At 41.2% G+C, this 25,506-nt stretch overlaps 1 protein-coding gene across 1 annotated transcript in view; it reads right to left on the bottom strand.

Annotated features, from left to right (window-relative positions):
• LOC124789895 (putative inorganic phosphate cotransporter) overlaps window positions 1–25,065 on the bottom strand; it is a 159,500-nt gene extending 134,435 nt beyond the window's left edge. The window contains exon 1 of the mRNA XM_047257415.1: window positions 25,019–25,065. The gene's annotated coding sequence lies outside the window, so the exon portion shown is untranslated. The remainder of the gene's footprint in view (window positions 1–25,018) is intronic.
• Between the last annotated feature and the right edge of the window lie 441 nt (window positions 25,066–25,506).

Here is a 25,506-nt window from a genome sequence, read left to right as displayed (position 1 = left end):
ATAGCATATCAGATGCAACTTGTACACTCTGCTAAGATGCATCAAGGTGTATTCTACCAAAAAATGTATTTGCCTTCATTAACACATATAGTGCATCACTGAGAATTCACAGTTAATGCACGACCTTTTTTTTTTTCGAGAGAGAAGCCCTACAAAGGTCGCCACACTGTTGTTCAAACACGCCTATTTCCTGAATCAATATACAGGACGTGGACGTGTGATCCTGTACGGCTGAGCAAGCAATATGTGTGGTCTCTCGTCCGCTAGTGGTGTACAGCCCTTTAGATGCCGCATGGCGTTGACTACGACACTGCTCACCATTTCCATTCCATGTTTACATGGCATCGTGGTACCCGAACTTCCCGTGAATGTGGTGCTACTTCTACTTACTTTGTGCGACTGCGCTGATCTGCTAACCATTTGCCTATCCAAGCACACTTCGTGCTAATTCATGTACGTTACATCTCGTCTTCATGGCGATAGAATTTTATTGGCTATTAATGCGCTTGTGGAACTTCTGGAGCTCTGATTAACCCTTTCATCTCCTCTGGCTACAGTTGTGTACATTAACTTTTACTGTGTCTTAGGTGCAACATAAGTATTTTTACGAGTGGAAACCTCAGGTACACAATTGTGAATGTTCAACCTTTTCATCATGCACAAGTGCTGTCAAATGTTGGGCACCACTTTGAAAATATCAGCAAGTCAATGTAGCAGTGCACACCAGCTTGTGACATTGCACAGTAGCTTGTGACTGCACATGGGTGTGTTTGCTTCACTGTATTCAACTGTATAATTGCATATTGCTATTGTTATTTTGCCTAGTAATTATTGAATGATCATTTTACTATTTATTACAATACTGAATATTTGGTAATTAGTTATTTTAGTCCATAAAATAAAGACAACTGTATAAAGTATGTTTTGAAAAATCACTAAAAAAATCACTAAAATCACTAAAAAATCATATAAGAGTATTACCACATAAATAAAAATTTTCCTTGCTCCAGAAAAAATTCGGGTCTGAAAGAGTTAATTTCGACTAAAGGTATCAAGTCTTAATGAAAAAACTCTAATGCATAGTTGCAATAAATGATGTATAAAGACAATCGGTTGCGTAATAATTTGCCTTGACCAGGTTTCAGTACCACTGGGATTGTCTTTTTCAGACGGTATAAAATCACCTACGATGTTTCAAACATATTACAATGTAAACATCTAAAATATCAAACACATTATGACAATGAATTGAAGTACATGGAATAAAAATATGCTTATAATCCGTTAAAATTATAATCACACATTATGAGCTAAAACGCCCAAGTCAGATAACAAAGATCATGAATTAGGTCCTCCTTGGAAAACCGCAACAATTACTTCAGAGGTTCAGATTATTAAAACAACAGACATTGAGCAAAACATGTGGTGGCGACTAGTTAAGAAGCGAAGTAAAAGTAGCTAGTTGCCACACTTTTACTTAAATGTTTGTTCTTATAAAAACTACGCCTATGGAGTAATTCTTAGTGTTTTTCATGTAGAACCTAATCTATGATTTCTGCAATTTCACTTTAGCGTCTTAGCTCATAACGTGCGGTTATAATTTTAACGTAATATAACAACACAAATACCGTCCGAACAGGCCGTGGAGGCCCAGCGGTACCGACGGGCATCCCTAAGGCGTCGCCGGCTGCGGATATGGAGGGGCATTTGGTGATCATTCTCCTCTGCCGGCAGTTGTCAGTTTTCCAGGCCAGTGGCGCTAATTCTTAATCAAGTAGCTCCTCAATTGGCCTCATAAGGGCTGAGGGCACCCCGCTTGCCAACAGCACGCAGAGGAGTGCAGCAGACCCATCCAAGTGCTAGCCAAGCCCGACAGCACTTCGTTAATCTGATGGGAGCCGATGTTACCACTGCGGAATGGCAGTGGCTGAAGAAATATAAGTACCTTTTTTATTCCATGAACTTCAATTCACTGCTGCGATTTGTTGGTTGTTTTATATGCTTATTTTGTAATATTTTAAAAACTAAGTGACTTTATTCCTTCTGAAGAAGATACCCCTAATGGTGTTTAAACCTGGTCAAGGTTTATTACTTTATGAAAACTTTTGGCTACATAAATTGTGTATCGGAAGTTTATTTACTACTGCTGCCGTCAGCCATGTTTAAAATTGCATGATGCAGGGGGTGGTACGAACTGCAGCGATGTTAAAACTGATGAAGCAGGCATTGCAACAGTCCAGTTTAGTCAGATGTAAGGAAAGTATTAAAACATCGAAATATTTTATATTCGAATGAAAAAATCTTATCCTAAAGGATAATTGACACAGTGGTGAACGTTACAAGATATTCAAAATGATGCTCTTGAACGGATGAAAAACTGAAGTCTGAATATAATTTGTTCGTGTTCGATTTAGGTTTATGAATATCGTGCCAGATCCAGAACTACAATGGACTTATTTTCTCGAATCTGGGCGTACAGATGTGAAACTGTTGTCGCAGCTCTACAGTCACTGCTGTAGGAATATGTTTCTGTAACTCGTCAGCACTCCTGCTTACCTACTTTCGATGCCTCTCGTTGCTCCTGTACTTGCTCCTGCGCTACACTGGACTACTATTCTGATGGAGCGACCTTCAGATTCGGCTCGGCTCTGCCGATTTGGGTTCCCGCCCTTTACACACAATCAGGCAACAGTGATTTTGCCACATGTTTCTTTCTTTCTTGGCCAAATGCGTTTGTGATTTGGCTCGACCGATCGCTGTGTCTGTGGAGAGCCGTCTTTAACCTTCCTTCATTCCTTATGCGAGATACTACTCAGGGTACATTCCAGACAGGAAATGATGTCGCTGCATCTGCTTCGCACTCTCCCCAGATAGAGTTCGAATGCGTTTACACAGCACCGTTGACCAACGTGATTTATTTTTCAACAAACGCCATATGTTCCCTAAAAGCAGCGGCCGTATGTTACCTGCAACACCGGAGATAATTCATTTCAACACTGTTGAAAGTATATATTTTATTTTTCGCTGCGAAAAAGGGCATATTTTATCCTGTTAAATAGCAAAAATTTCTATTTTCACTGCAAATCAAACTGACTAAAATTCAAGTATAAGAAGAATACTCCTCTAAACTTTTAATTCATTTCTTTGTTTCTATGTTTGCTTGCAACGGTCAGTACCCTATGTCAAATGTGGTCCTGTTTACTAACAGGGGGCAAGGAAAAAACATTATAGCTTAACGTCCCTTCCTCGACAAGCTCATTAGACGGAGTGTAATCTCAGACAACGCCCTGGGCAATTCAAACGACCTATACCGGTAATTTATTTAAACTTTTTTAAAAAATCGTTAGCGTCGTTCAAGATTACGTAATGAAAATACTACCGGACAACTTTTCCCTTGATTCATTTCACTCCCGTTCTTGTACTCTTACTACCTTTCCGTCTCTACATTTTCCTACCCTCTAACTCCCATCTCGCAACACAAATTTTCGTCTCCCTTAATGTGCCATACTGAGTTGTTTATTTCGCACAGTTTCTCAATCTCGGAATAATATACGGACAAGCAGGTATATAAACTTGTAGTATTGTGATTCATTGTGACTTTCTGTCTGTAATATGATGATCAGTTCACTGTGCTGTTAATAATGATTTACGGGCATTCTTGTCTTGATTATTAATCCTTCTCCATCATTGCACCCAGTTACTTTGTGTTGATAACACTATGTATGTATGTATGTATGAATGTATTGAACCGGGGACCTAGAAACAACGGAGAGGATTCGACCCGCCGCTCCCCTCACTGGTACACAACCCCACAATAGGCCACAGCAGTCCACCCTCCCCACCGCCGCCCCATACTGAACCCACGATTATTATGCGGTTCGGCCCCCAATGGACCCAGGGGGAACGTCTCATACCAGACGAATGTAATCCCAAATGTTTGTTTGGTAGAATAATTATGGTGTATGCGTACGTGGAAACGGTGTTTGTGCAGCAATCGCCGACACAGTGTAACTAAGGCGGAATGAAGGGAACCAGCCCGCATTCGCCGAGGTAGATGGGAAACCGCCTTAAAAACCATCCACATGCTGGCCGGCACACCGGACCTCGACACGTATCCGCCCGGCGGATTCGTGCCAGGGACCGGTTAGCCTTCCCATTTGGGAAGCAGCGCTTTAGACCGCACGGCTAGCCGGGCGGGTGATAACACTGTACTTACCTGCACAGAAATAATTTTCAACTTGTCTCCCCACATCACTAAATCCCTCTATATAACGTCAATCCATCCATTTCTTCAAGTTCCCTAATCTACCTGCAGTATTAAGGGATCTCATATTTACACTTCGCCATGAAATCTGTAAGAACTATTCAAATTTAAGAACTAGTCAACGAACAATGATGAAATGCATGGCATGGTTATCGAAATGAAAATAAGCAAACGCACCAGAGAAAGTACTGGTCTGGAAGAAGTGATAGTAATTGTAATGAAAATGCATTGGAGATTGACGAGACCTATAGCCACGCTAATGGCCTATGGAATTTCTTTCTAAATTCCGAGATATTGGCGAAGACCGAGAAAACGACGTAATAGAAGACGGCCAGTTGACTTAGAAAAAATTGCGATAGCAACATGAACGCGTACAGCTTCATGTACTACATGAGAGCGTCTAAGAGAGTCCCTTATCCAGCAGTGGATGTAAAACGATTGTGATGGTAACAACGATGATCATGACGATGATGATTATGATTATGACGATGATCACCTAGAACTGTTGGCTATGGACCCATGTGGACTTCTGTGATATATGTTCTCCTTTAGTGTCATCACTACCGGTCTTGTTTTAACAAACATTACGATGAAGTCTGAAGTTTAGGCAAGATAGCATGTCCTGCGGGAGATATGAACTACATTCCACAGTAGGTGTCTAATATCTAGTTAGAGACACATCTCCCATGATTTGAAATCCATCTAATCTCTAGTACAGAGCAACAAAGCCTGCCACCCCGCCAATAAATCACGCACGAAAGCACACACTACTCCAGGCAAGCCGTGCAGTAATTTCAACAACAATTCATTCAAACCTTTTACAACTAAAGCGTCAACAGAAATGTAGGGCCGCTCAAGACTTATAAATGAACTTAATTTTGATTGGGGACATAGTAATGTAGTACCTAATTTTCGAAAGCAATGTTTGATTTGTATCTCTTTTTTAAAAAAAAAATGGTTCAAATGGCTCTGAGCACTATGGGACTTAACTTCTGAGGTCATCAGTCCCCTAGAACTTAGAACTACTTAAACCTAACTGACCTAAGGACATCACACACATCCATGCCTGAGGCAGGATTCGAACCTGCGAATGTAGCGGTCGCGCGGTTCCAGACTGTAGTGCCTAGAACAGCTCGGCCACCCCGGCCGGCAGTATCTCTTTTATTGGTGATATTTATTTCGTGGGCATTAGTCCACGGTCCACGGATAATTCTCTGATTAACGTTTCGTCTATAGTTCTAGAGACACTATGAGAGTCTTTAATAGTTCAGAAAGCATTTAGAGTGTCAAACATTCCAGCAAGCCTAGCTGTTTATACGTATCCACGCAACGGTCCGTTCGTAACGTCATCAGACCGCTGCCTGTGACTGGGAAGTCGCTCCGACGTATGCTGTGAAGCTTGCAGTGAGGAAGAGTTGGTGCTGTTTGTCTTATTCCACATTAAGGCCTACAACTTGTCTAATTTCTTCTCCATTCCTGTCAAAGTTGCTTTCGTCCTTTTGAATATCTATGGCCTTTGAAAGCTACATCCTAGCGTAGTAATGATTAAATGGTAAAAACATAGTGTCAGGGAAATGAATTTGATGGTTCCCTGGTCCTAGTGTAGACCTACTACTTGTGATTTTACCCGTGTTGGCCAGCGACAAATTTCTGCTACGTTCCTTAAGGCGGCTTTTAATGCTTCTTCCTGTGTACACTTGATCACCAGTGCAAGGGATTTTGTACACAACTACTCTGGCAAAAGGCGCACATAGATCCTTTACAGTGTTCAAATTTTCACCAACATTTTTTGTTGGTTTAAACACTGATCAACACCGTGCTTCCTGAGCGCTCTGGTGGTGCAATCTGTGACAGTATTTAGAAGTGGAAGGAAAAATTTTCTTTTGGTTGGTTATTTTCATTAGAAGTTCTAAGGCATGTACGATGTAGCGCCTTATTTATTTCTTTGTCACACTACATGTTTCTTCTGCAGATAGTTCTTAAATGATTGAACTCGTCGTCCAATCTCTGTGGAAGTTTGCCAACCGGCCGTGTTATTCTGCCACATATATTGAACATATATGTTTCCAGTAAATCCTAGAATTTAATTATTACTTTCAAGTTTAGCGAACATGAACATCAATGTAAACATCTGCTCAAAGGGGACAACTCGATTTTATACACACACTGAGCGACACAGTTTCCCGAAGCCATTCTGTCTTGCAGCAGACAATCAGTGTCACTTTAATGCTCCAGCAAATGATGAGTTCAACACAAGAAGTTGTTGAATACTGACATTTGAATCTCTGATATGTCTCCATTGTCTCTCAGTTCTCCTCTTCTGATAGTTCAAATGGACTTTACTGCATCAAATAAATGGAGAGAACAATTTACCTCAATATGGAAAAAAGACAGATATTAGGAGTTTCTCATACTTCAAAATGGAGATTAATGCAATTCATACATGACAGTGACTACGATGTGCATTTTCAAGTTCAGGCGGCGTAATGAATAGTCCATTAAATTTCGGGCATGCAGCTGCGCAAATAAAATTTCCTCCACTGATACTTCGGCCGCGTATCGTCCGGCCATCCCCAGAGTGAGTCACAAGACCGACGACAAGACGCCAAGCGCGGCCTTATATGCTCCACCGCGGCGGTACTGCGCATGCGGGTCACAGATGCTGGTCGGCGGCAAAGAAATACGCTTACACATGCGCCGCCTGTGGCGAAGGCGTACAGACAATGGATTCGATTGAAGACACATTCCCAAAAGGAGGAGATGGATATTAAAATCTTCGCATCACTGTAATTCATGGAATGCCCTGTATCGATACAATGTTCGGCCACAGCTGACTTGTCTGGCTGTAATAAGCGTGTGTATCTTCGATGTTACACACATCTCTCATGAACGGTGCGTGTTGTTTGACCTATGTACGACTTCTCACAATACCGACATACACAAATATATATCTTCATGCCAGTAGCTGCCATCACGCTTCACAGACCATAGGTGTCCTTAAGACCTTAGTGCATAGGGCGCACTGTACATCCGATAAAGACAATTTGCAAGAAGAATTCACATACCTCAAGAGCATTTTTAAATCGAATGGATTTTCTCCGCAACAAATTCGTAGAGCATTCAACGCAAAACCTAGAATGCAGGTATGTGATGGGAAAGAAGGTAGTAATTCCTTCAGATCTAGTGCGTTTTTGCCCTAAGTGGGTGCTCTTTCCTCGAAGACAGCCATGTTCTTGAGAAACACTGTGTGAAGGTGATCTTCCGGCCCGCCATGAAGATTGCAGCTTTACTCGGCTCTGTGAAGGAAGATTTACAATTTCGTAAAGCGGTTGTGTATCAGATTCCTTCAGGAAATTCTGAGAAGCCGTACATAGGTCAAACAACATGCATCATTCATGAGAGATGTGTGTGGAGCATCAAAGATACACACGCTTCTTACAGCCAGACAAGTCAGCTGTGGCCGAACATTGTATTGATACAGGGCATTCCATGAATTACAGTGATGCGAAGATTTTAACATCCACCTCTTCCTTTTGGGAATGTGTCTTCAAGGAAGCTATAGAGATTAGATTAGCTAATAACTTAATAAATATAGATAACGGTTTTAATTTGGACAAAGCGTGGAATCCGGCTCTTGGGGTAATTAAACTGCAGTGAAATCATTATGGTGTCACAGCCGCCGATCATACATCGATAAGCGAATCGAATGTCTGCACGCCTTCGCCACAGGCGGCGCATGTGTAAGCGTATTTCTTTGCCACCGACCAGCATCTGTGACCCGCATGCGCAGTACCGCCGCGGTGGAGCATTTAAGGCCGCCTTTGGCGTCTTGTCGTCGGTCTTGTGACTCACTCTGAGGATGGCCGGACGATACGCGGCCGAAGTATCAGTGGAGGAAATTTTATTTGCGCGGCTGCATGCCCAAAATTTAATGGACTAATAGTGATTACGTTTATTTTCAGAGAGTTTCCTCTTCTCTGTATTTTCTATTCATCGAAATGAGTGCCAAGAATACAGGGGTTAAGTGTGGCGATTGATTGGCGTGACTGATGAGTATTTAATACTCATCAACAAATGTATACTGATTTGGCTAACACTAATATGATTTTCACGTATTCTCGAGTAGTATATAAATGTAGAAGACGGAAGATTGCCACAACAAGACGGTTGTGAAAGATGGGTGAATCGCACAGAGTTACACGTCAGTTTCCAGATGACCTAAATGAAGGCTATACTGGTTAGTGAAATACTACGTATCATGACGTGGCTTACGTATTGAGTTTATACATGTCTCTCTCTCTCTCTCGCTGCTATTTTTCCAATTACACGTCTGACTGGTTTGATGTGGCCCGCCACGGCCTCCTCTCAAGTGCCAAGCTCTTCACATGAGAACTGCGGCTATACCCAGCATCCCCAGTTATTTGCTGGTTCTAGTCAGACGAAAGTAATGAGAAGTATCAGAAATGAGAACAGCGACAAATTTAACATCAGGAGTGATCGTCAGGAGGAAGTTGAAGTTAAGCAATTCTGCTGCCTAGGCAGTAAAATAACCAATGGTGGATGGAGCAAGAGGGACATCTAAAACAGACTAGCATTGGCAAATATGACATTTCTAGCCGAGAGAAGTCTACTAGTATCAAATATAGGCCTTAAATTGAGGAAGTAATTTCTGAGATTGTACGTCTGGAGCACAGAACTGTATGGTAGTGAACCATGGACTACGGGACAACCGAAACAGAAGAGAGTCGAAGCATTTGAGATGTGGTACTACAGACGAATGTATAAAATTAGGTTAAGTGATAAGGTAAGGAATGAGGAGGTTCTGCGCCTAATCGGAGAGGAAAGGAATATTGGGAAAACACTAAGAAGAGCGAGGGACAGGATGATGGGGCATCTGATAAGATGTCAGGGAATGGCTTGCATGGTACTAGAGGGAGCTGCAGAGGGCAAAAACTGTAGAAGAAGACAGAGATGGGAATACATCCAGCAAATAGTTGAGGACGTAGGTTGCAAATGCCACTCTGAGGTGTAGAGGTTGACACAGGAGAGGAACTCGTGGCGGACCACCTACATCTCATCTTTACTACATTTTAATCTGCTTCTGGGTGCGCTTTGCAATCCAATATCTGATTTAAGAATCGGAGAATGATGTGATCCATTTGAAATCTCCCCGTGTCTCTAGGCCTTTTCCGAGTATATTTCACCCTATTATGATTTTTTAACAATGTATTCACTGTTATCAGCTGGGATTTATTGGAGAACTCAATTATTCTTTCTCCACTACAATTACTAGTATCGAGTCCAACAGTTTCCCAGTCACCAATGACTATTAGATTATCATTCTCAGTGCATTATATACTTTCTCTATGTATTTGACTTTTGTTTTGTGTCGTCAGCAGGCACACCTGAATTACAGTTGTTGGAAAGGTTTGTTGTTGATTCCAAAGTTCGCAGCAACTCATTCTCTGCCTTACCTTCTTATTCATAACAAATCTTACTTTCGTTAAACTATTTTCCGCTGATGTTCATATAACCCTCCGACGAAATAGCCTTATCTACGTTACATTTAATTGCATTGCCGAGCATTGTAACCTGTATTTATTTATTTGGATTTTCTAAATTCCCTGCCACTATTAAACTGCTGATATGCCACGCTCCGACATAGAGAATGTTAAGTTTTAGTTGGTAATTCAATCTTTTTCTTATGGTTACCTCTCTCTTGATAGTCCCCTTCCGCTGATCCGAATGCCGGACTAACCCAAAATGTAAGACCAATGGATATATCATCATGATATGTTTTCAGCTATAGACCTTATTCGCTGAGTGTGCGCATTACATGTTTTAAATGCAGTGGTTTCCATGGTCATCAGCATTTCCATGCTGTTGATCATAGATGATTCTTTCGCCTTTAGAGGCATTCCCACATCTCAAGGGCCAGAGTGTAGACTGTACATGTATCGGTTCCTCCGTCATCTTTAACAAGGACGTTGGAACAACGACGTTCATTCTCTATACCGTAAGTGTTCGGCCGACATTGCTGACAAGCTTTATTAGGAGCTTAAGCAGTGGCTGGGATCGAGTTAAGGATGCAGGAAGTTCTGATTAAAAGTCAGAGACACTCATTCCGCACTTCTAGAAAAACAGCTGCCAACATCCGGGGTCGGTTATCAGACTGCACAAGCATCACGTATAACTTAAAAATCCTGCACCACTTAAATCAACAATTGCGCGCTACTTGTTGAGTACCTTCATAGATGATCTACAGTCACTGCTTGTTCAGTGAAGGCACATACAGTGTAAATAAAGCCAAACAGTAAAGTGGGAACTCAAGTTATTGAATGACATTACGCTTTTTTACGATAACGTCACATCCTTCTTGATAAAAATTTTAAAAAGCGTAAAGATTCACTTCTAGGATTTTTATGGGAAACATTTCAGAATTTTTCCTTTAACATAGATCTTTTTCGAAGTAAATTACAGATTTTCAGATCCTAAGGAAATGTCAACCTGCATACGAATGTGATAAACTACAACAACAAGTAAAGGCGAATTACAATACTGAACTTGGACTTTCCGATGAGACTGTAATTCTGCTAGAGACGGCAAATGACTTCGAAGGTAAACTGAACGGAAAGATTAATATAATGCTAAAGAATTAAATTAGGAAATGTTGAGACATTGCAAGTAGTAAATGAGTCCTGCTTTTTGGGTCAGAAGATAGCCGACAACAGTCGATATGGAGTCGATATGGATAGGATACCAAATGCAAATTGGCAATAACAAGAAAAGCATTTCGAAGAAAAAGTTATTCGATAAACTGAAATTTAAATTTTCGTTTTAGGAAGTTGTTTGTAGAGGTATTTGTCAGGAGTTTAACCTTGTGCGGAAGTGAAATATGGGCGATGAAAAGTTCAGACAAGAACACAACAGAAATTTTCAAAATATTGTGCTCTAGAAGAATGTTGAGGATTATACGGGGAGTTGTTGTTGTTGTGGTCTTCAGTCCTGAGACTGGTTTGATGCAGCTCTCCATGCTACTCTATCCTGTGCAAGCTTCTTCATCTCCCAGTACCTACTGCAATCTACATCCTTCTGAATCTGCTTAGTGTATCCATCTCTTGGTCTCCCTCTACGATTTTTACCCTCCACACTGCCCTCCAATACTAAATTGGTGATCCCTTGATGCTTCAGAACATGTCCTACCAACCGATCCCGTCTTCTGGTCAAGTTGTGCCACAAAATTCTCTTCTCCCCAATCCTATTCAATACTTCCTCATTAGTTATGTGATCTACCTATCTAATCTTCAGCATTTTTCTGTAGCACCACATTTCGAATGCTTCTATTCTCTTCTTGTCCAAACTATTTATCGTCCATGTTTCACTTCCATACATGGCTACACTCCATACAAATACTTTCAGAAATGACTTCCTGATACTTAAATCTATACTGGATGTTAACAAATTTCTCTTTTTCAGAAACGCTTTCCTTGCCATTGCCAGTCTACATTTGATATCCTCTCTACTTCGACCATCATCAGTTATTTTGCTCCCCAAATAGCAAAACTCCTTTACTACTTTAAGTGTCTCATTTCCTAATCTAATTCCCTCAGCATCACCCGACTTAAGTCGACTACATTCCATTATCCTCGTTTTGCTTTTGTTGATGTTCATCTTATATCCTTCTTTCAAGACACTGTCCATTCCATTCAACTGCTCTTCCAAGTCCTTTGCTGTCTCTGACAGAATTACAATGTCATCGGCAAACCTCAGAGTTTTTATTTCTTCTCCATGGATTTTAATACCTACTCCGAATTTTTCTTTTGTTTCCTTTACTGCTTGCTCAATATACAGATTGAACAACATCGGGGAGAGGCTACAACACTGTCTTACTCCCTTCCCAACCATTGCTTCCCTTTCATGTCCCTCGACTCTTATAACTGCCATCTGGTTTCTGTACAAATTGTAAATAGCCTTTCGCTCCCTGTATTTTACCCCTGCCACCTTTAGAATTTGAAAGAGAGTATTCCAGTCAACATTGTCAAAAGCTTTCTCTAAGTCTACAAATGCTAGAAACGTAGGTTTGCCTTTCCTTAATCTTTCTTCTAAGATAAGTCGTAAGGTCAGTATTGCCTCACGTGTTCCAGTGTTTCTACGGAATCCAAACTGATCTTCCCCGAGGTTGGCTTCTACTAGTTTTTCCATTCGTCTGTAAAGAATTCGTGTTAGTATTTTGCAGCTGTGACTTATTAAACTGATAGTTCGGTAATTTTCACATCTGTCAACACCTGCTTTCTTTGGGATTGGAATTATTATATTCTTCTTGAAGTCTGAGGGTATTTCGCCTGTTTCATACATCTTGCTCACCAGATGGTAGAGTTTTGTCAGGACTGGCACTCCCAAGGCCGTCAGTAGTTCCAATGGAATGTTGTCTACTCCGGGGGCCTTGTTTCGACTCAGGTCTTTCAGTGCTCTGTCAAATTCTTCACGCAGTATCGTATCTCCCATTTCATCTTCATCTACATCCTCTTCCATTTCCATAATATTGTCCTCAAGCACATCGCCATTGTATAGACCCTCTATATACTCCTTCCACCTTTCTGCTTTCCCTTCTTTGCTTAGAACTGGGTCTCCATCTGAGCTCTTGATATTCATACAAGTCGTTCTCTTATCTCCAAAGGTCTCTTTAATTTTGCTGTAGGCAGTATCTATCTTACCCCTAGTGAGATAAGCCTCTACATCCTTACATTTGTCCTCTAGCCATCCCTGCTTAGCCATTTTGCACTTCCTGTCGATCTCATTTTTGAGACGTTTGTATTCCTTTTTGCCTGCTTCATTTACTGCATTTTTATATTTTCTCCTTTCATCAATTAAATTCAATATTTCTTCTGTTACCCAAGGATTTCTACTAGCCCTCGTCTTTTTACCTACTTGATCGTCTACTGCCTTCACTACTTCATCCCTCAAAGCTAGCCATTCTTCTTCTACTGTATTTCTTTCCCCCATTCCTGTCAATTGTTCCCTTATGCTCTCGCTGAAACTCTATACAACCTCTAGTTCTTTCAGTTTATCCAGATCCCATCTCCTTAAATTCCCACCTTTTTGCAGTTTCTTCAGTTTTAATCTACAGGTCATAACCAATAGATTGTGGTCAGAGTCCACATCTGCCTCTGGAAATGTCTTACAATTTAAAACCTGGTTCCTAAATCTCTGTCTTACCATTATACAATCTATCTGATACCGTTTAGTATCTCCAGGGTTCTTCCATGTATACAACCTTCTTTCATGATTCTTAAACCAAGTGTTAGCTATCATTATGTTGTGCTCTGTGCAAAATTCTACCAGGCGGCTTCCCCTTTCATTTCTTAGCCCCAATCCATATTCACCGACCATGTTTCCTTCTCTCCCTTTTCCTACACTCGAATTCCAGTCACCCATGTCTATTAAATTTTCGTCTCCCTTCACTATCTGAATAATTTCTTTTATTTCATCATACATTTCTTCAATTTCTTCGGCATCTGCACAGCTAGTTGGCATATAAACTTGTACTACTGTAGTAGGGTTGGGCTTCGTATCTATCTTGGCCACAATAATGCGTTCACTATGCTGTTTGTAGTAGCTTACCCGCATTCCTATTTTCCTATTCATTATTAAACCTACTCCTGCATTACCCCTTTTTGATTTTGTGTTTATAACCCTGTAGTCACTTGACCAGAATTCTTGTTCCTCCTGCCACCGAACTTCACTAATTCCCACTATATCTAACTTCAACCTATCCATTTCCCTTTTTAAATTTTCTAACTTACCTGCCCGATTAAGGGATCTGACATTCCACGCTCCGATCCGTAGAACGCCAGTTTTCTTTCTCCTGATAACGACATCCTCCTGAGTAGTCCCCGCCCGGAGATCCGAATGGGGGACTATTTTACCTCCGGAGTATTTTACCCAAGAAGACGCCATCATCATGTAATCATACAGTAAAGCTGCATGCCCTCGGGAAAAATTACGGCTGTAGTTTCCCCTTGCTTTCAGCCGTTCGCAGTACCAGCACAGTAAGGCCGTTTTGGTTATTGTTACAAGGCCAGATCAGTCAATCATCCAGACTGTTGCCCTTGCAACTACTGAAAAGGCTGCTGCCCCTCTTCGGGGAGAAACTGAGCCAAATTGGGGAGGAAAAAAAGTTATGGCACCACCTGAGTAAATGAATTTACTGGTCGATCGGACACATTCCGAGGCATCAAAGAAATGGCAGTATAGAACTGGAGTGATTGCAGGTGGCAAAATAGTAGAGGGTGAGTAAGACTTGAGAACAGTTCCTTTTTTTCCTAATCTCAGTTTTTACCCTCTATAGCTTCCTCTAGTACCATGGAAGTTATTCCCTGAGGTGTTTACACATATCCTATCATTCCGTCCCTTCTTCTAGTAAGTCTTTCCCATATGTTCCTTTCTTCGCCGATTCTCTGAAGAACTTCCTCATTCTTTACCTTATCAGTCCACCTAGTTTTCAGCTTTATTCTGTGGCACCACGTCTTAAATACTTCGATTCTCTTCTCTTCCGGTTTTCCCGCAGTCTATGTTTCACTACCATACAATATTGTGCTGCAAACGTGCATTCTCTGAAATTTCTTCCTGCACTTAAAGCCTTTGTTTGATATTAATGGACCGATCTTGGTCAGGAATGCATTCTTTGTGTACGACATTCTGCTCTTTATGTCTTCCTTGCTTTGTTCATCGTGGGTCATTTTATTGCCTACTTAGCAGAATTTCTTAACTTCATCTACTTTGTGTTTCAAAATTCTGATAAGCTTGCTGTTCCCATTTATGCTACATCCCATTACTTTCGTCTTTGTTCGATTTACAGTCCATATTCTGTACTCATTAGACTTCATTCCATTCAACAGTTCTGTAATTCTTCTTCACTTTCATTGACGATAGCAATGTCATTAGCAAATCTTATCATTGATATCATTTCACTTTTAGTTTTAATCTCAATCTTGAACCTTTATTTTATTTTCGTTATTGCTTCTTCGATGTATGGATTAAACAATAGGGGTGAAAGACTTAATTCCTGTCTTACACAGATTTTAATTCAAGCACTTGTTTGTTTCGAGCACTTCGTTGTTAATCTTCCACTCTTATTATGCCCACTTTGTTCTTGTACATATTGTATATTACCCGTCCTCCCCTGTGGGATCTACCCACGTTTTGCTCTGAATTTCTAACATCTTGCACCATTTGAACGCTTTTTCCAGTTCGACAAATCCTACGTGCGTGTACTGATTTTTCTTCAGCCTTTCTTCCCTTATGAACCGCAACTTTAGAAGTGCATCTCTGGTTCCTTTACGTTTCCTAAATCCACACGAGTATACTAAACAAGTTCAAACGGCTGAAGATTTCAATAGTTATAAAGAGATGATGAGGCCTGCTCGTGGTAGCCAGTCCCTGAGGGCTGCCTCCATAAAGTCTTCTCACTGAAGACCACAGCGAACATAACGTTAAAACATTGTCATAGTCAGAAACTAGAAGACTGTATACAGGAGAGAATGGTATTTATGGAGAAGTTATAATGGCAGTAATTAAGCGTTAGCTACGCATGGTTGCAGGCAGTCTGCAATTCTTGCACTACCCTTATCGATTTGGGAAGTATGTCCCAAGGATAGTTCTGTGGAATGTAGAGAGTCATGAAAAAAAAAGATACAACAAAAAGTAATTAATATCGAATAATGAAATTTCTGGAATGCGTTTGTTTAGGGACATATCTAAGTGATCAACATTACAAGATAAATCCTTGCGAGATAAATCATTACAGATGTGAAGTGCTGGAACATTAATAACTCGTCAAACGCCAGAATGTTGAATACAAGCATGAAAACGTGCATGCGGTGTGTTTTGCAGGTGCCGAATATCAGTTTGTGCTATGGAGTTCCATGTCTATTGCACTATACAGGGACGATTTATGTCTTTTTGTGGACGGCATTGGAGTTGCCATCCGATGATATCCCATATGTTTTCGATTGGAGACAGATATGGTGATTGTGTAGGCCAAGGCAATATGTCGACACTCTGTGGGGCACGTTGGGATACAATAGTGATAAATGGACGATGTTTACCCTACTGAAAAGCAGTCTCTGAAACGCTGTTCGTGAGTGTCAGCACTACAGGCCAAATCAGGGTGCGTGGGGTAACCACGAGAGTTCTCTTTCTGTCATGCGAGATCTCACACAAGACCATAACTTCAGGAGGAGGTCCAATCTGTCTAGCACACAGACAGGCTGGTTGCAGCACCTTAACTGGCGTCCTTCTAAACGACAAACCGTCGTAAGTGCCACCGAGGAAGAACCTGCTTTCAACAGAAAACGCAACAGGCCTACACGCTGCCCTCCAATGAGGTATCGTTTGACACGACTGAAGTCGCAACAGGCGGTGGTTCGGGGTCAATGGAATGTACCCTACAGGGCTTCTGGCTCCGTGCTGTCCTTAAGTAACCGATTTGTAACTGTTTGTTGCGGAACTGTGGTGTCAGCTGCTGCTCACATTGCTGCTACAGATTCAGTACGATGCGCCAGAGCCATACGCCAAACTTGATGATCGTCCCTCTCGGTGGCGCAACGTAGCCGTCCGTAGCCTGGTCTTCTTGCGACCGTACATTTTCGTGGCCACCACCACCAAAAATCATGTGCACTGGCTACATTCCTACCCAGTCTTTCTGCAGTATCGCAGAAGGAACGTCCAACTTCTCGTACCCTACTGCACGACCTCGTTCAGATTCAGTGAGTTGTTGATAATGGCTTCTTTGTCGCCTTAAAGGAATTCTTGACTAACATCAATTCATCAAGTGCAATCTCAAACGTAACTAACGCTCACGAGCGTTACAACGTGTATTTAAAGCAAACCTGATTTGCATCCTCATAGTGGCGCTATAAGCGCGAGTCTTATGTAACTTGCACGAAATTTTAAAACACGTCATCTTTCAGATATAGAAACACGGCTACCAACTTTCGTCTATGTTGCATAACTCCTTCTTGATGCTGTGATTTTCTTCCGTCAGTGTATAAGTACTTCACAATAAATTTAACCAATTATCAGTAACCACCTTCCCTGACATAGTTACTCTATTCTGAAGTATCTCTCCAATTTCCTACGTTCCTGAGTGTCTTTGTGGAGAAAGTTTCTCAATATCACTTACATTTGTAGCGTGGGCAGGCACGTGAAAGTGCGTACAATTGTGTGGTATCGTCTTACTATCCACCACTCTCCACAAAATGTGCTGCTCATATTTACCTTGAAGTACATATATGTCACTACTGGCTCTTGTGGCTGTCTTTGCACCAGTTAAAACTTCTTAGACTATCAAACCGGTAATCATCACTTAAAACCTCTTACATTATCGAAGTACATGTTCCTGGGAAGTATCATTGAATATCATGCGAAATTGTAGCCTTACAAGTCTTAATTTGTAATCTAATGGTATAATAAATGTCCTCGAGCGAGTTTTTGAACTGCTGCATTAAAGTAATTGAAAGGATGACACAAATACCTGTTCCTGGTATTACCCTTACTTGTCATTGTGCAAACGCACACCTGGCCGTGTAGCACTCATTTTCTAGGGTACTAAATCCTCCCAGCGGTTAACCACAGACATTTCACATGGCACCTTCGTGCAGTGTGCAAGAGCAGCTCATGGTAACTTCCTTCGTCTAAGCTGTGACTGTCGCACCGAAATTTTCCTTGTTGTCTACCTTTCCGGGCAGGTATAATGTCCGTCATTACTATATGTAACATTAGTGAAGTTAGAGGATATATTGTCTGCAGTTCACTTATTTCGCACCACACATTTTCGAATCATCCTATTTCCTGGAAAGAGGAAGGTAAATGTAAATTGCAACAAAAACCTTATTTGAAAAGTAAATTTCGACGGTAAAAGAAACTAAGGAAAACCATAAAAGATAGAGAAAAGAATTAAAAAATTCACAATAACAATTTAGCGTCCTCTGGAACGAACAAATTTATGCAAGCAAACGCGTACCTCCTGCAAAAACGTCTGCGCTTCGGAAGCTTCGATATATTAATGCTTGTTTCCGTGGTTGAAGGAGAAGGGAGGTGTAATGCAGGTTGCTTGGGTGGTTGATGTGGGGGAGGGGCCCAAACAGCGAGGGCAGTCGTCTCATCGGGTTAGGGAAGGATGGGGAAGGATGTCGACTGTGCTCTTTCAAAGGAACCATCCCATTATTTTTCTGAAGCGATTTAGGAAAATCACAGAAAACCTAAATCAGGATGGCCGGACGCAAGTTTGAACCGTCGTAATCCCGAATGGGAGTCCAGTGCGTTAACCACTACGCCATCTTGCTCTGTCTATGTGGATGATCGGTGTTGTTATACTTAAATAACAAAACAACAGCAGTCCATTGACGCTCCACGAGAGATCTGCAATTTCTCAGGGCTTAGCCTGATTTCTGAAAACTAAAATAGGAGTATCATTTTAAAGTTTGCTATGTCGATGGAACACGCACTGCGGCGACCACAGCCGTCATGAAATACATGAAATGTATTTGCAGTTGCGAATATAGACTACCATCAGCCGTGTAATGGAATGACGACAGTGAAAATTTGTGCTGGACTGGGACTCGAACCGGGATACTCCGTTTGTCGCGAGCGGTCGCTTTAACATTTGGCTATCCGTGCACGGCTCAGACTCGGACCTAAACTTTCATATGCCGTCAACCATGTGTCCACATACTGTACTCGTACATCTGTTATGTAGATTCTCGTATGGGGCAGACATTCTATTCGAAAGTATCTCGCCCGTTGTTGGCGGATAAGTACGTGTGTTATTCCGAATTACATGCATGCATGTTCGAAGGAACTTTACATCGTAATTAGGAATAGCAAAGGCACCTCAATATCGTATTTATCCGCCTACATCGACCAAGCGACTTTCAAGTAAAATGTGTCCCCTGTACGTAAATATACATGATGGATGTACGAGTACAGGAAGTACACACTTGGTTGACGTAATTTGGAAGTTCGGGTCTCCACTGATGGCCAACTGGTAAGTCGACAGCTCGCGTTAAGCGAGAAATCTGATGTTCATGTTCCGATCAACAAATGCTTACAGTGTCAAAAACATTGGTTAATTGTTATTCTAGAGAAAGAGGCAGTACAGAATTGGTCCACCTCTGGTCCTTAAGCAAGCAGTTATTGGGCTTGACATTGACTGATGGAGTTCTTGGGTGTCCTTCTGAGGGATATCGTGCCAAATTCTGCCAAACTGCCGCATTAGGTAGTAAAAATCCTGAGCTCGTTAAAGGTCCTGCTCACAGTGCTCAGTTGGGGAGAGATCCGAAGACCTCGCTGGCCAAGTTGGTGTTTGGCAACCGTGAGGACAAGCAGTAGAAACTCTCACCGTATGCGCGCGGACATTGCCTTGCTGAAACGTAAGCCCAGGAAGGCTTGCCACTAAGGACAAGAAAACAGGGCGTCGAATGTCCTCGACATGCCACTGTGGTGTAAGGGCGCCACGGATGACAACCAGAGGAGTGCTTTTGTGAAGCTCTTTCTCTTGAACAAATCATCAAGTTTTTCTGAAAATATAATCATTTGTTTGGCTGGCTGTCTACATCACATCTGCTGATTTCGGTCCCAACCGGTTAATATCTTTATGGTGAGTCTTTTTTTTGTCTTAGATTGTATTTTGTAGGCCTTATGACTTTTCCTATAAATTTAGCCTGTAGTGCTTTCTGATATTATTGAAAAAGATTAAAACATTCACAAACTTTTGGGGCCACTTTTTTTCGGAATTTATTTCGGATGATAATCAGGCCAGTACGAAACAATCGATAGAACAGTCATACAAATTTGAGCTTTAATCACGGGGCATTTTCATGCCTGTACGTTTAGGCTAATTGGGGGAACTACTTTAGTGATTCTGATACTGTTTTCATTATGAGATAGAGTGGTTCATGGATAAGACTTGTGTATATAATGAGTGTGTAATATGTGTATTGTTATGTGTTCCGTATTTAATTGAGGTCTGGGGTGTCGTCTCGTGACAGTGGTGGGGGATACCATCTGGTCAGTTGAAAACCTGTGAACAGCCGCTACAGCTCCAGACAGTAGCAAACCTTGCCCAAAATGTATTATAAATTTATCTTCTCCAACCGCGTTTTTCTCTTAGTGTGTGAAAGCTACCTTTTAACTACTGTATGGATTTAATATGGTTTTCACTGATAGACAGACTGATTCACATGAAAGGTTTGTGCATATCACTACACATTACAGAGAAGTCGTCCGGCTGTAGATATTTATTGCCACCCTTCGATGACTGCGGCGGATCGCTAATTTTGATAAACTATAGCCACTGTTTCATATGAAGATTTTGTGTTCTTCTTCTTACTTTCTATGAATTTTCTTAGCTGTAACACATTTCTGTAAGCAGAGCTATAACATCTATAATAAACACACTCGTTTTATTGTATCATGTTCCCAGAGTGAATTTTCATTGAGCAACACAGAGTACGCTAATATGAAGCTTTCTGACAGACTAAAATTATGTACCAGCACATAGTTTCTTTTCTATCAGGAAACTTCGTATCACATCTCTTATTGAAAGGGGTATAACATTCATTGGTACCAAATTAGAGATTTGTTATTATGCCTCCAATAGTATCAAATATTTAATTATTATCATAGGTAAATTGATAAAATCCTCTGTTGTGTGGTGTTCAAAATGTAGAGTCAGCGCAAATGTACTGTGAGACTAAGTAGGTATATAACGTCATATATTAAAGAAATTGCATCATTGACGATCATTTACAAAGGCAGAAAATGAGAAAAAATTAATAGTTATTCCAAGTAAAACTGCTAGGATTTGCAGATGTCATGCTGAAAAAAAAAAAAGACTTTGATACGCGACGAGTTAAAAATGATAGTCGATATTGTGATATTTTAATTGTTAAAATTCAACTGTAAAAAATACAATGTAGTTAAATATTTCTTTGCAGTCTATCTACATCTGCATATATACTCCGCTAGCCACCAAGCGGTGTGTGGCGGAGGGCACAATTCGCGCCAAAATCATATTCCCCCCTTCTGTTCCGCTCACGGATCGTGCGAGGGAAAAGCGACTGTCTGAACGCCTCAGTACGAGCTCTTATTTCCCTTATCTTTGAATGGTGATTATTGCGCGATTTGAAAGTTGGTGGTAATAATATATGCTCTACACCCTCGGTGAATATCGGGTTTCGGAATTTTGTGTGCAGCCCTTCCGATTAGTGCGTCGTCTATCTGCAAGCGTGTCCCACTTCAAACTGTCTATGAGATTTGTAACGCTCTCGCGATGGCTAAATGCACCAGTCACGAATCTTGCCGCTCTTCTTTGGACCTTCTCAATCTCTTGAATTAGACCCGACTAGTAAGGGTCCCATACAGACGAACAATACTCCAAGACTGGACGAACTAACGTGTTGTAAGCTATTTCCTTTTTTGAAGGACTGCATCGCTTCAGGATTCTACCGATAAACCGCAATCTAGAGTTCGCCTTACCCGTTACTTGTGTAACCTGATCATTCCATTTGAGATAATTTCAAATAGTCACACCCAGGTACTTGACGGACGTTACCGCTTCCAAAGAGTGGGCATTTATTTTGTACTCGTACATTAATGGGGATTTTCGCCTTTTTATACGCAGTAGGTTGCACTTACTAATATTGAGAGATAACTGCCAGTCATTACACCACGCATTTATTTTTTGCAAATCCTCATTGATTTGTTCACAATTTTCGTGTGATACTACCTTCCTGTAGATTACAGCATCATCGACAAATCAATAGAAACTAGCCGCTATTGTAATTTTCTACCGCTTATCGAATCCTAACCAAACTCAGTTCCATATTCTAATGGATAAACAGATTACGGTATCCCTGTTAAGATGAAATATGTATTTAAATATTCTTGTCTAAAAAATGATATAATTTTAAATATTTCGAAATTTTTACCACTCTGTTCTTTTTCTTTATTTTTTTACCATTGCGTTATTACAGAGCAATGGATGAAAATGCTTTCCTCAGTAAAGAACCAAGCTGAATATGGCCAGTATCTGATCTAGTCTGACTTGTTCAAACATCATTTTCGACATTTTATGCCGTCGTGTAGGGCAGATGAGACACATTTTTGTTGCAGATAATGAATGTCTATTGTTGACTCATTAGTCATACGGCAAGCTAAAGATAGAAAGGTGCAAGGCGAAGCCCATAGTTGATTGTAGCGTTATTTTCCTGGCGCTTGATACAACTTTTGGCAAGGCCTATTATTCGTTGGTAGCCCTCATTCGCATTGTGGTTGTCCACTTAACTGCAGAGTCCCCTAACCGGATGCATGAACTGGTAGAGGAATCAAATCAACTTTACGACTTTGCATCATAAACGGCTACGGCTGAGATTTTAACCTTTGCACAGGGCAGCCTTTGTTCGTGGTATCTGGTAATTTACTACAGTGTGACTGACACGTGCCTTTAACGAACCGAATACATCTGGTGGAACCATCGCAGCACACGTCACCACCGAGTCAAAACTGTTTTCCACTTCTTCTTCGAAATTCCATCATGGCTCTCTCACTTGCTTTGTAATAAATGGAACAGGAAGCGTGGACAGGGCTGTATTTGGTACATATAATCAACAAAGTGTGTCATTCGCCTACATCAGAAAATAGCTTCTCTCAACAACGGGGGCGTTCTGAAAAACTGTCTGCCATGTCAGTTCTCTCACATTATAGAAAAAGACCCTCCGTGTAACTTCAACCGAAGTGGAGAGGAAGCAGTACCGAGTTTCACTTGGGGATTAATCCATATCGAGATGACTTAATTGGTAGAGCATTGCACGTGAATGAATAGTGTTCTATTCTGGCGCCATAAGTGAAATAGGGATTTAGCGTCCTCTCCTTTCATTCATTCCACAAAAAAATTTAAATTAGTAGTTTATAGCCGGTCCTGATGACTGTTTTAAATGCTATAGATGAAAAGGCTGACTCATTCACAAGCAGAGGTGGTACAGGACATTTGCATAATGATTTAGTGTTTCATTAACAGTAAATCAAAATGGGTAGGAAGTATTAAAATACTATAATTTCTGATGTTTCTCAATGTAACGTCTCACGTGGACTACAGTTAGTATTGATTCGGTTCACTGAATAAAATGTCATGAGCATAATTCACGTAATGATTTAATCTTTGAGGAACACTGAGGAAAAAGGTCAATGAACGATTTTAATAACAATGTAGTTTCTGGTTATCACATTATTACGTCACACACCGACTACAATTTATAATATTTTGAATCACTATAAAAATGACATGTACTTGGAACCAAGACGTAATATGCCAAATAATTTAGTTTTTCGATTAGAGTAAGAATTAATCAGTTAAATAATTTCAAAAAAATGTGTAATTTCCGAGTTTTTTCATTGCAATGGCTTGCACTGACTATAATAAGTAGTGTTTTGGGTCTATGCAAAAAAAACCATGCGCCTGAAACCTGAATATATTTTACTCAATGTTTCAGACTGTTTTTACATAAAAAAGTACAGTTTTCGATTTTTCGCGTTGTAGTGATTCATGCAGCCTATAATAAGCAGTGTTTTGGACAACTGTAGAAAATGTCATGTAACCGAAAACTGAACACTTTATACTTAATTCTGTAATTCTTGAGTGATTGAAGGGGAGAAGAGTGAATTATTTTAAAAATAATAAATTTTCTGATTATTTGCACTGTAATTTTTTATGCCGACTCTAATTAATAGTGATGTGGATCACTGAATGAAATGTTAAGCACTTGATACAGGGATGGAATTTATGTAACGATTTGTTCTTTGGGAAACAGTAATCAAAACCAATGAAAAATATTAGCAACAATGTAGTTTCTGATTATTCACGTTGTAATGTGACGTACTTGATAGCGTTATGGATCAGTGTAAGACATAAGAAGATAAAAAAAATTAAAAAAAGAACGTGCACCTGGAACCTGGACACAATTTATGTAACTGTTTACTCTTTGTGGAACAGTAAGATAAAATAAACGAAATATTTGTAGTTTGTGATTTTTCTCATTGCAGTGTCCGGCGCCGATTCTAATTAGTAGCGTTTTGGATATCTGCAAAAAAATGTTATGCACCTGAAACCCAAGCGGTATATATGTAGTGCTGTAGTTTTTCAGTGACAGTAAGGGGACACTAGCGAATTATTTTCAAAATATCAAAATTTCTGGTTATTCGCGCCGTAATGTCTTACGTCGAGTGTAAGTAATAGTGATTCGTGACACTGAACGAAATGTTGTGCACTTGGAATAGGACATAATTTATATAACGACCTAGTTTTTGGCAAACAGTAATCAAAAAACAACTAAAAATTTTAATAACAATGGAGTTTCTAATTTTCCGCGTTGTAATCTTCATACCGACTGCTACTGGAAGTGTTGTGGATTATTGAATAATAAAAATTAAAAAAAAAAAACAAAGCCTTGCTTGTGAAACGGGTGTAATTTACGTAGTGGTTTATTTTTTGGGGAACATTAAAAGGAAATGAATGATTAAATTTGGGGAACATTAAAAGGAAATAATGAAAAATTTAATTTGCTATTTTTCTCAATGCAGTGTCTCACACGCCAATTGTACTTAGTGGTATTTTGTATCACTTCAGGAAAGGTCAAGGCCGTGACCCTGAGAAGCAAAACGCCCGGAGCGTGCTGCGAGCAGGCAGAAGAGTCTTACTCTTGGTGTCGGGGGGCAGCGGCGGCTGCTGGTCGTCGGCGTCGGCGTCGGCGGCGGAGCCGGTCCCGGTGGCGGTCCCGGTGCCGGCGGCGGCGCAGCCCCCGTTGGCGGCGGCGGCCTTGAGCGCCTCGCCGACGCGCAGCTGCACGGCGGCGGGCAGCGGCAGCGGCTCCAGCGACACCAGCGTCCTCATGGCGGCGACGGGCGGCACTGCCGCTGCCACAGCCTCCGCGCCCGGAGCCCGGCCCTCCCCGCGTCGATCGTTAGCCCCCACGTGCGAAGTGAGCGCTCGGCGCGGGCACGTGAGCGGTGACGTCACGCCCTACCCTGGCCACTCCGCGCATTGTTGATCCCCGGCCCGGCAGGCGGCCCGCGCCGGTCGATGGTCAGATGGGCGCAGGTCGCGGCCGCGAGAGGGGGCTGTCCGCCCCACTCCCGCTCCTGGGCGAATGCGGTTCCGCCTCGGAGACAATTGGACCGCATTTGGT

This window comes from Schistocerca piceifrons, chromosome 3, assembly GCF_021461385.2.
Source record: "Schistocerca piceifrons isolate TAMUIC-IGC-003096 chromosome 3, iqSchPice1.1, whole genome shotgun sequence".
In the NCBI taxonomy this organism is placed as follows: Eukaryota; Metazoa; Arthropoda; class Insecta; order Orthoptera; family Acrididae; genus Schistocerca; species Schistocerca piceifrons.
This window is presented reverse-complemented; position numbering and strand designations above follow the sequence as displayed.